The following is an 11600-nucleotide window of genomic DNA, read 5'->3' on the forward strand; positions in this document are numbered from 1 at the left end:
TATATCTGATCTACCTCTGCATTCCATGTTTAAAAAGGATGTGTCCTCTAGAGTATAAGACCTGACGGAATGGTTAATTGTAGGTATATACCGTTTCATACCCTCGAAAAAGTTCCAGCAAAAACCTAACAGCCAGCCATGATTCTCTCTAGAATGTGCTGCTGCCATTGCGCACAGAAATCACTTTTTCCACTGCTTTCAACGTAATAGATGTACGGAAACTAAAGCCGCTTTCAGGACTGCCAGCAAACATTGTAAGAAAGTAATAAAGAACGCAAGAGAGTTGTATGCTCAATCCGTTAAGTCCAAAGTAGCTGAGCAGCGGCTTGGTTCCAATCAGTTTTGGCAAATAGCAAACAGAATCCTGAACAGAAGCGTGTCCTCTATCCCAACTATCATCAATGGACCTGAGGCAATCTCGTCAGCATCAGACAAAGCCAAACTCTTTGCCAAGAACTTTGCAGCTAATTCTACCCTTTGCGACCAAGGCCGCCAACCCCCAATATTTCCTCCTGTATCAGAAAACACGCTATGTGATATGCATATATCTGTACGTGATGTTGCCAAGCTAATCAAAAACCTTGATTCCAGTAAAGCAACCAGCCCTGGCGGTATTCCAATCATAGTACTCAAAAACCTTCAACCTGAACTCGCGCGTATACTTACAAAACAGTTTAAACGTTGTCTTAAGGAAATAGCTTCCCATCACACTGGAAAATTTCATTAGTATGCCCTATATTTAAGAAATCAGGTGATCGCTCATCCTCCTCTCAGTACAGGCCAATAAGTCTCCTGTGCCTCATGAGTAGGTTGCTGGAATCTGTGTTAAATACAGAAGTAATCAACCATCTCAACAAAAATAACCTTCTTAGTGACACTCAATAAGGTTTCCGTTCTGCTAGGTCTACAGCATATGTGCTTACAGTTATATCTCATAGGATTAGCAAATCTCTCGACGGAGGCAACCTTTCTAGGGCAATTGCTCTGGACATATCTAAGGCCTTTGATAGGGTATGGCATAAAGGTTTACTTCACAAGATCTCTAGCTATTGTATAGCTGGATATGTCTTCTCAATTATTAAATCATTTCTTTCTGATAGGTTCATAAGAGTAGTAGTTGAGGGGCAAACATCAGAAGCTCACAGTATTAATGCTGGTGTCCCTAACGGGTTCATCCTGAACCTAACTCTTTTCCTGATCTACTTTAATGATCTTCCAAATCATATCCTTACATAATTTGTAGACATTTATGCTGATGACACTACCATTTATGGTAGCACATCTAAGACAGTAAACGACTAGTTCTCTCCGATTCTCTCTCCTCTGATCTTGAGCACGTTGTACAATGGGGAAAGGAGTGACTGGTTACTTTTAATGCATCTAAAACCACGCGTCTCTCTTTACATCATCATTCTGATCCACATCTCGCATCAATTGAAATGAATGGCTCATCTTTTGCCTCAAGTTTTGACAAGCTTGTGGGCTTGACCATTACTCCTGATCTTAAATGGAACAGGTACATCAAATCTGTTGCCAAGGCCGCTGGAAAAATGGTGGGATCTTTGTATCGATATAGTAGATATTTCACTGCTGATGCAATTCTCTATCTATATAAGAGCCAGGTATGTCCAATGATGGAATACTGTTGCCACATCTGGGAAGGAGCTGCTAGAAAGGATTGTCCTACCTTAATAGAGTTCAAAAAAGACTTCGTAGCCTCGTAGGAGATTCCTTTTCTCTTTCCTGCAACCTCTATCTCACAGAAGAGATGTTGCGAGTTCGTCTAGCTGAAATCACTATCAATAATTCCCCCCACTCTTTATCTGTGCCTAAACCTAAACGTAGATTCCATGAACAAAGCTTCTTTCTTAGACCTGCACGCCTGTGGAATTGTCTTCCGTTTTCTTGCTTTCCGGCTGACTTCAATATGGTTGTCTTCAAGTCTAACGTAAATAAGTTCTTGGTGAGCCGTTCCATATAAGTTATCAAATTTACCGAGTTTTCGTTACTAATGTCTACTACATTGTCCAATTTCTACCGTACACTCTCAAACTCTTATCCTCGAGTGGCCTCTTGGCCTTGATGATGTGGGGATGACTTTATATAAAAATCTTCCAAATTATTGTTTCAATATGATTAAACTTTCTAATTCTACTTCATAGACATTACATACACAGGCATTAAAACCGTTCATTGTAATGGAGACAGATCATAAGTCATTAGGAAAGTAAATTTTAATTTCAACAATAACATTTTAAAAATGTTCTTATATCAAAACATGTTGTGGAAATCGTTAATGAAATAAAATTAAACAAATAAAAAGAAAATGATTCGACAAAACGGCTGATTTTATTTGTTTTTTGCCATAGTATTACTAAGCCTGCGGTTGACTCATCTTGATCATACCATATCATCAGCAGGTGAATTTCTATAAAAAGGAAATCTTGCTGCGAATATCGCAGTCAAAACACTCACAAGAGATAATGACACGACTGTATCAGATGCAAGAAATTCAGATGTACCATGATCAACATACATTCTTTTAACTGACATATTTAATATATCCAGTTATTTCTAAGAACACTGAACAATCGGATGCATTCCTAGAATATATTATTTATTATTTTTTAACTCTTGCTTACTGAGTTCGATTCTATCTTTTTCCAAATATCATGTTAAAACTGATCTATTTATTTACTGGGGTATATCCCTTTTAATGTAACACACTCAACTGAAATTCCCCAGGAACATAATAAAGATTGTTTCCCCAACCACCTTCTAAACAAACAACCCTGGAGTACCAGATACAGACACCAAAACAACCCGGCAAAAGTCCAGACCACCATATCACGACTCCTTGGCTATATAAAGCGTCTTGTTTTTTCTTCTTTATGAAAGAATATTTCAGTAACTGTGAAGGTTTGCAAAGTTTCTAATATTCTTATAGTTACACTTTAATAAACCATAATTTAGCTTCCAAATTATTTTTTCAAGCTGATGAACATTTCTTACTCTGCTTCATAGACATAATACACACTGGCATTGAAACGGTTGATTGTAATTGAGACAGATCATAAAATTCATTAGGAAAGTAAATTTTAATTTCAACAGTAAGATTTTACAAATCAAAACATGTGGCAATTGTTAATACAATAAAATTAACAAAATAAAAATAAAATGATTTTTAAATTCTGCACGCTTGGGAACTCTGTTTTCCCTGCTTTCAAATTGACTACAATATGGTCGTCTGCAAGCGAAATGTAAACCAATTCTTGACGAATCGTCCTCTTAAGTAATTCAATTTACCAAACGTCCACTACTAACGATTATTACGATATTGTCCCATTGACTACTGTACACTCATTGAACCTTTTCCTCGAGTAGCCTATGGATCTGGTTGATCTTTTGTAAAAAAATTGCCAGTGACAATACTCACGAACAGGCAATTTATTATTTTTTATTAAAACACAGATTATAAGACTTTTGATTAGGTTAATAGTTTAGATTTAGACTAAAATATTTTGTTACTGGGAAACTTGAGCGTTTAAATCTGTGTTTAATGTTTGACGTTATAAGTTTACTAAGAATAAACTATATGAAAATCATTAGATTCAGATTCCATTCAATGTAAAAACTCTGATATTATGGTGTGTACAACTCTTTTCTAATGACAATAATTAAGTTCCTATCAATTATAGTACAACAATTTTCATAGTCATAAAATGTTCAAATCTTAATCTGATACTAATAAAACACCACAGCATGATCACTATTGAATTATAAAAACTGAATTTCACTAAACGCTTGAAATGTTTCATGATGTTAATGCTGGAAAACAAAGGGATATTCCAATAGTTGTAGGCGATTTAGGTATTGCACAAATAGTGATAAGTCCCAATAAAAACTTTAATATATGAATGGTATGTGTTGGCGGGGGCATTAATTTCATTAATTTTATTTTCATTTTGTCTGAGTTTATTTAGGGTTTAGGGAAAAAATGTAAAACAACTAATCCATTGCTGAACATTTATGTCTGATAAGAGTGTTACCAGCAGAACAAACAATAACTTAAAATATAAAAAGATCAAAAACTTCAAAGGAAATTTTCTATCCTATGCGTTATTATGATTGTAACGAATATTTATTAACTGTAAAGCAAAGACACTATAATATAGTTTATCTACAAAAAGTTTTGGTACAATAATTAAAAATTCATAAGAAAAGAAAGCAACAAAATTATTTTTCATTAACACAGTTTCTCTACCACAACAATTATATTACGTTCTCACAAGCTTACTTTTTAAACAATTCTTTACTTCCTCATATTGTATTATAGTCTCAAATTTATTAAGAATAGTTTCATCAATCATTAGTCGTTTCTGGTTTATTTTATTAATATTGTTTTACTTGAAGTTCTTATCAATCAATCATGAGACGTATTTCTGAAGATTATTTTTTTAAATCCAGATGCTCCAATATATTGTAATCTTCTCTTGCTCAGCTTTAGTAAGGTCAAAATCATATATGGCTGTAACATCAATTATAGTTGCAGTTCTTTCGGACTTTGATGATGGCTTTGTCTTTTATGTATCGGGCGCTGGTATGTCTTTGTAATAGAACATGGAAACTTTTCTATTTCATGTTATCAGCAGTGGTTCATGTTTCTAAATATTGCTTTTCTCTGGTGTGTGTTCTCATATGAGTCAATAAATTTCATTTACAGCAAAATCATATCCACAAAGTTGCCATTATTGTAATTTTTCCGCAGTGTGAGTTCTCATATGTATCAGTAATGATGATTTTCGATAAAAAGAATATCCACAAACTTCACATGAATGTGGCTTTTCTCCAGTGTGAGTTCTTATATGTCTCACTAACTTGGATTTGTCAGTAAAAGAGTATCCACAAACTTCACATGAATGTGGTTTTTCCCCAGTGTGAGTTCTAATATGTCTCACTAAGTTTGATTTTACAAAACAAGAATAGCCACAGACTTCACATGAATGTGACTTTTCCCCAGTGTGAGTTCTCATATGTCTCATTAACGATGAATGTAAAGAAAAAGAATATCCACAAACCTCACATGAATATGGCTTTTCCCCAGTGTGAGTTCTCATATGTCTCACTAACTTTGATTTTTCAGTAAAAGAGTATCCACAAACGTCACATGAATGTGGCTTTTCCCCAGTGTGAGTTCTCATATGTCTCATTAACGATGAATGTAAAGAAAAAGAATATCCACAAACCTCACATGAATATGGCTTTTCCCCAGTGTGAGTTCTCATATGTCTCACTAAATTTGATTTTTCAGTAAAAGAGTATCCACAAACGTCACATGAATGTGGCTTTTCCCCAGTGTGAGTTCTCATATGTATTACTAACTTTGATTTCACAGAACAAGAATATCCACAAACTTCACATGAATGTGGATTTTCCCCAGTGTGAGTTCTCATATGTTTCAATAAATTTGATTTTACAGAACAAGATAATCCACAAACTTCACATGAATGTGGTTTTTCCCCAGTGTGAGTTCTCATATGTATCAGTAACGATGATTTCCGATTACAAGAATATCCACAAACTTCACAAGAATGTGGCTTTTCCTCGGTGTGTGTTCTCATGTTTCACTAACGATGATTTCACAGAACAAAAATATCCACAAACTTCAACTTAATTATTTGTCTTTCCCCCAGTGTGAGTGTTAATATGTGTCACTTTGATTTCTTCAGATCAAGAATATCAACACACTTCACAAGAATGTGGCTTTTCCGCAGTGTGAATTTTCATATCTCAGTAAGACATTGCTTGCTGTTAATATCTCAGTAAGATGTGTAAGAACGGGAATATCAATACACTTTACAAGAATATTGTTTTACACGAAGCATTACTTTTCTCTATTTATTTTAAATTTACAAATCAGTTTGTTTCAGCTGGGGATGGATCATCCTACAATATGCCAAACATTAAAATAATATTTTTTAATGCTGAGCTCTCTTTAAGTGCATTTGTTTTCTTCAGTGTGTGTTCATATATGTATATATAAGTATATTTTGAAGAAAAAGAATATTCACACATTTCACAAAATGTGTTTTTATAAAAAAATCATACACATGATAAAAATGTGACTAATATTACCTTCAAGATGTGTTAAGTTTTCACAACTATTTCATAACATTCGTAAATAATAGCGGTCAGGATAAGAAAAATTCCCACAGACGCCGCTTTATTCTTCCAAATAATGTAATTCTCTTCATCAAATAATGTTTAAAGAAAATCATATTCCATTAAAATTCAGTCATAGGGTTCAATCAGGAACATCTGCAAAAAAATGAAATTCAATATTTTTACTATTTCATATTATGTATTAGTATTGTTTATTGTTGTTAATTTTATTGAATTTAAGTCACAACCCTTAGAATAATTTAATCTAAATATTCATAAGCGTCACGTTAAAAATTTCTATTTTCTAACTTTACACAGAACCAGTAAATGTATACTAAAATCCAATCACATTGTTTAATCAGTAACATCTGCAAAAATGAAATTCAATATTTTTAATATTTGCTTTGATCTATTAGTATTGTTTATTATTTTCTAACTTTACATCAAAATACGCTACTATCAAACCATTGTCTTAATACATGTTTTTTAGTATGCAAACTTTTATTCCATATATTTTTATATTTTTATTACTTTTTAGATTTTTATATATATTTATCAATTTTTTAAAGAAAATCATTACATTTTTTATTACTTTTTAGATTTATATATATTTATTAATTTTGTAATTCTTTTCAATCCTATGATTTAAGGAAATATTACACTTCTAATTCATGTGAATACAAAATTATGTGTAACTACATACTTTTACCTTATAAGGGTGTAAATGTTTCAAGTTTATTTAAATATCGACACCAACCAATTTTTAGTATAATATTTATCAAGTATATTAGCAAGTGATTTGAGATCATCACAAAGACTTCATAAAAAACGGAGTATTACTAAAAAATAATTAGGAATTAGAGTATCCTATACATTTTCAAAGCTTACATAAAACTATGCATTGAATATTATTGCCACATATGAGCTGGTGCAACTATCATTAACTTACTCGGTCTTTGGTAAGGTTCACGAAGAGTTTCGAATTTAATTCATCCATCCCCCACACACAACCTCCACTCTTTGTCTCACTCTCACAATGTTTAATCCCTATACCCTGTTTTCAAGTAATTCATTAGAATGCACTCTGATTAATGTAACACATGTACGTACATGATTCTAATTCATCTAACAATCAGAAAAATCTCGCCCCTTCCTTGTTTTTTTTTTTTTTTTTACACAGTGATCACCACTTATCAAGGCCCGGAAGCCACTCAGGGATAAGGGTTATTGCAAGTACATCACGTTAGTGAGGAGATTTTATGAAGTGTTTAATTAGGGGGGCGGTTCATTAGGAATTTGTTAACATTAGACTTGAAGACATCCAAGTTGTAGTCCGGAGGGAAGCAGGCAGACGGAACAGAGTTCCACAGGCGTGCAGTTCTAAGAAAGAAGCTTTGCTCATGAAATCCGCGTTTTGATTTAGGCACAGATATAGAGTGGGGGAAATTTTTCACAGTGGATTCAGCTAGACGGGTGATTTTCGTGAAAGTTTGGCGAGGGGGGACCAGGGATTGGAGTTCAGACGAGCACCTGCCATGAAAATAACGATAAAACAAGGATAGGCTCGCAACGTCTCTTCTGTGGGAGAGGGGTTGCAGGGTAGAGAAAAGGGCATCCCCCACTAAACCACGAAGTCTATTTTGTACTCTGTCAAGGCATGATAGGCTGTTTTTGGCAGCTCCTGCCCAGATATGGCAACAGTATTCCATCCTTTGCCGTACTTGGCTTTTATATAGATAGAGAATTGCATCAGTAGTGAGATATCTTCTGGAGCGGTAGAAGGATCCCACCATCTTTCCTGCGACCTTGGCAACAGACTTGATGTACGTGTTCCATTTCAGATCAGGAGTAAAGGTCAAACCCAGAAGCTTGTCAAAACACGGGGCCTCACCCAGACGAGAGCCATCCATCACAATTGATGCCAGCTGGGGATCAGAGCGTTGATGATGTAAGGATAGGAGTTTGGTTTTAGATGCATTAAAGGTAACTAGCCACATCTTCCCCCACTGAACCACGCGCTCGAGATCAGAGGAGAGAGAATCCGAGAGAACTTCGTCATTTACAGCCTTTGATGTGTTGCCGTAGATGGTCGTGTCATCAGCATAGATGTCAACGAATGATTTAAGTATGTGTTTAGGGAGGTCATTGATGTTGATATTTCTATAGACAAGAAAGTATTTTAGTGTTAGACTTTGGAAGCCCTTTCATTTTCTGCTTCTATATAGCAGAATGCCTTTTACTCTTATTGGCTTCGTCAGTCTGCAACACTTTGCTGTAGTTTAAATGTAATATGTACGGACATTGATGAACTTGTTTCTTAGTAATAAACCCAAGTATTAGTCCTTTACCTTCAGCTGATAATATGCCTTGTTTGTGATGAAAATATGTAAAAACACATCTTGAATGTTTTATTTTCAAATCTCTGTTCACCTCTAATTCACATGAATGTAAAAACTGTTTAATCACAGTTGTTTAACTTAACGTGTTCAATGTTTTGTATTAAAATATTAAAAAGATAAAAGATTTAAATCACTATAAACAGATATTACATATACTATTATATATTATTATATAATATTCCTGTATTTTTTGTCCCAATACACTTTCTCATGTAACTACAGAACGATATTTTTGACATATTAATTCATTATAATAAAACTGTGGATTAAATCCTAGGAGGCACATCATAACGATTGCAAAGATATACAATATACTTATACATATACCATAACGTTTCTGTTCCTCTATCCAAATGTAACCCATGGACGTACATAATTCTAATTCATCTAACAATCAGAAAAATCTCGCCCCTTCTTTGTTGATATTTTCCATATACCAGAAAGTATTTTACTGTTAGACTTTGGAATTCCCTCCATTTTTGACACATTAATTCATTATAATAAAACTGTGGATTAAATCCTAGGAGTGACATCATAACGATTGCAAAGATATACAATGAAAGTAGCTGTTATTTTTCCCTCTAAAAAACAAGTACTACTCCTGCACCCAGTCGATGCTTGGAGGTGTTCGGCATTACGGTCATATATGGGGTTTCACTGTAAATTCCAGGCTCATATATTTATACATATACCATAACGTTTCTGTTCCTCTATCCAAACAAATAATGATTCTCCGTATTCACACTTCACAAAATCTCATTGGCTGACAACTAAATATTCAGTCATTCTGGAATGAACGAAGCCTCATTCAAAGAAGAACGCACCTGAGATTAAAACAAACATGAGGTAATCATTTAAGATTAAATACTTTGGAAACTAAAAAAAAATAAATAAAACAAACTATATTTTTATTATTACCAGAAAATATGTACTTCCCTGTTATTACTTTAGCAAGAATGAATTACTATTTCCTTACCTTTCTTACTAAAATGTTTCGTTATCCTTATTACTAAAATACCATTGTTAATTCTTTCAGTTTTTTGCATGCACACCTAATTATTTTAACTTTTTTACTTTATAAAAATACAATGTTGCTTTCCTTACAAAATTGTTTTATTAAAATTATACTTTCTTTTGTAGACCTTAAAATAAATGTTTTTACAATTATATATTGATACTTTTGGATACAATAAATGTTTTGGTTTACAAGAATCTTCTGTCAGAAAAAATTGATTTATTATTTATTTGTTGTGTTATTTGACCAAGAAGAAATCGGATTTTTTTCATCATAATTTCGTTATTCATTTTACATTTACAGTGGAAGAGACTCATAAAAAGAATTAATATTTATATTTCATTTTCGTAAAAAAGATAACCATACAGTAATTCGCTTTTACTTAAATATAAATAAGGACGCATGAGAAAAAAGTTTGTTTACATTTGATTTTCAAGTTTCCGATACGCTAAGGTTTGCCGTTTGTTTATATTAAAATGTTTCACAAACTTTAAATGGGTAAAATTTAATCATACCATTATTTCACATGTGAGGCTGTGATTAAAATTAATTTTAAATTAACCACAAATAAAAAGAAATCATGCCAAATGAAGTTTACAAATTAAATGTAAATGTGTTTTTTAAAAATAATTTATAATTAAAAGCGCTGAACATTACAAAGTACAATTTTGGGCAATTATACGTTTTTGATATCGTGCTGAAATATTGCTTTTGTTTACAAAGCCAGTTTTACCTTGTGGAGGGGAGGGAGTTTTTAACTATATTTCCACCTTACGATTGAATAAAAGTATTTGTGTGAAACTTGAATTTAACTGGAAAACACTATTTATAAATAGCGCAGTACCAAAAATGCATAAGCACCAAATTTTATAGTAGATACTGATCTCAGTTGCATATGATGGCAGAGCACCATTACCACCCCCACCTTTCAACTGCCCCCATCCCCAATGTAAACAAATGCTTTGTGAAATATTAAATGACATTCTACTCTGTAAATGTCGGTTCCTTACTTATGTAAAAATGGTTAAATAAGCTGCAGAAGCACATGTTAAAGTGCACAAGTTATAATTGACTACCACCCTCCAAAAAGAATGAAAAATATAAAAAAAATGATTTTGTATACCATTCGGGAACATTTAATTTTTAGATCAACAATTCTTGTTATTTATATGTCTATTAAAGATTCCTCCGCGATGTGATAAGTCACTTCACTATAAGAAAACATTATTACAGGCGGTGAAATGACACAAAATAGTCCCTGGGTAAAGAGGTTCATACAATGCAAACGGTGAATTTGTGACGGTTGTAAATAAACAAATAAAATTAAATAAACATATTTTGTACAAAAATCTAAATGTCAGATTGAAAAAATATTTTAGAAGATTTTTTTTATGGAAGACTCATACGTTTTTTTTGTTCACGTATGTTATAAAGCATGGCGAAATCAATATTTATTGGATTGCAAAAAAAATGAACTTATTTTAATGTTTCAGATTATTTTAAACGTTATTGGATGTAATTTTTTTAAAAGTGTATGAAAAGAAAAGAAATAATAATAACTTACCTTTCATTCCAGGAATTCAATACGAAAAAAGTCGGATGAATTCGTTCTTTTCTATTGTGTTCATTATTAGTAAATTGATACAACTTTTGTTTTGTGTGTCCAATTTATTAAGAAATAAAATATTTGAAAATATAAAAGAATCAAAATTAAAAGATGAAAAACACGATTTAAACGTGAAATTATTTAAAGGAAAAAAATCAACTGTTAAAGAACAATGAATTTAGATCACCGTAAAACGGTGTAATGATTATTTCATTCCTCGTGTAAAAAAAATGTCCGTTCATTTGTTAAAAATGTGCAATTGTTTTCCAATCATGTTTAGAACATATTAAATAATGAAACAAATTATATCGATGCTTAAAGCTAAAATAATTATAAATGGTATTTTAAAAGCCATTCTTAACATCGGGAGGTTGTTTTTTTTTATTTTACTATTCTTTGTTTCTACCTAACAATTGAA

General features: G+C 32.6%; 1 long non-coding RNA gene across 1 annotated transcript; it reads right to left on the bottom strand.

The window, feature by feature from the left end:
* Window positions 1-5871: 5871 nt before the first annotated feature.
* LOC145276385 (uncharacterized) lies at window positions 5872-11360 on the bottom strand. The gene is made up of 2 exons (XR_013867954.1): window positions 11141-11360; window positions 5872-6318 (listed from the first exon to the last, which is right to left on the bottom strand). It is a non-coding gene; the product is annotated as an uncharacterized LOC145276385 (long non-coding RNA).
* Between the last annotated feature and the right edge of the window lie 240 nt (window positions 11361-11600).

This window comes from Euprymna scolopes, unplaced genomic scaffold, assembly GCF_053919585.1.
Source record: "Euprymna scolopes isolate OS-2025 unplaced genomic scaffold, ASM5391958v1 sca98, whole genome shotgun sequence".
In the NCBI taxonomy this organism is placed as follows: domain Eukaryota; kingdom Metazoa; phylum Mollusca; class Cephalopoda; order Sepiida; family Sepiolidae; genus Euprymna; species Euprymna scolopes.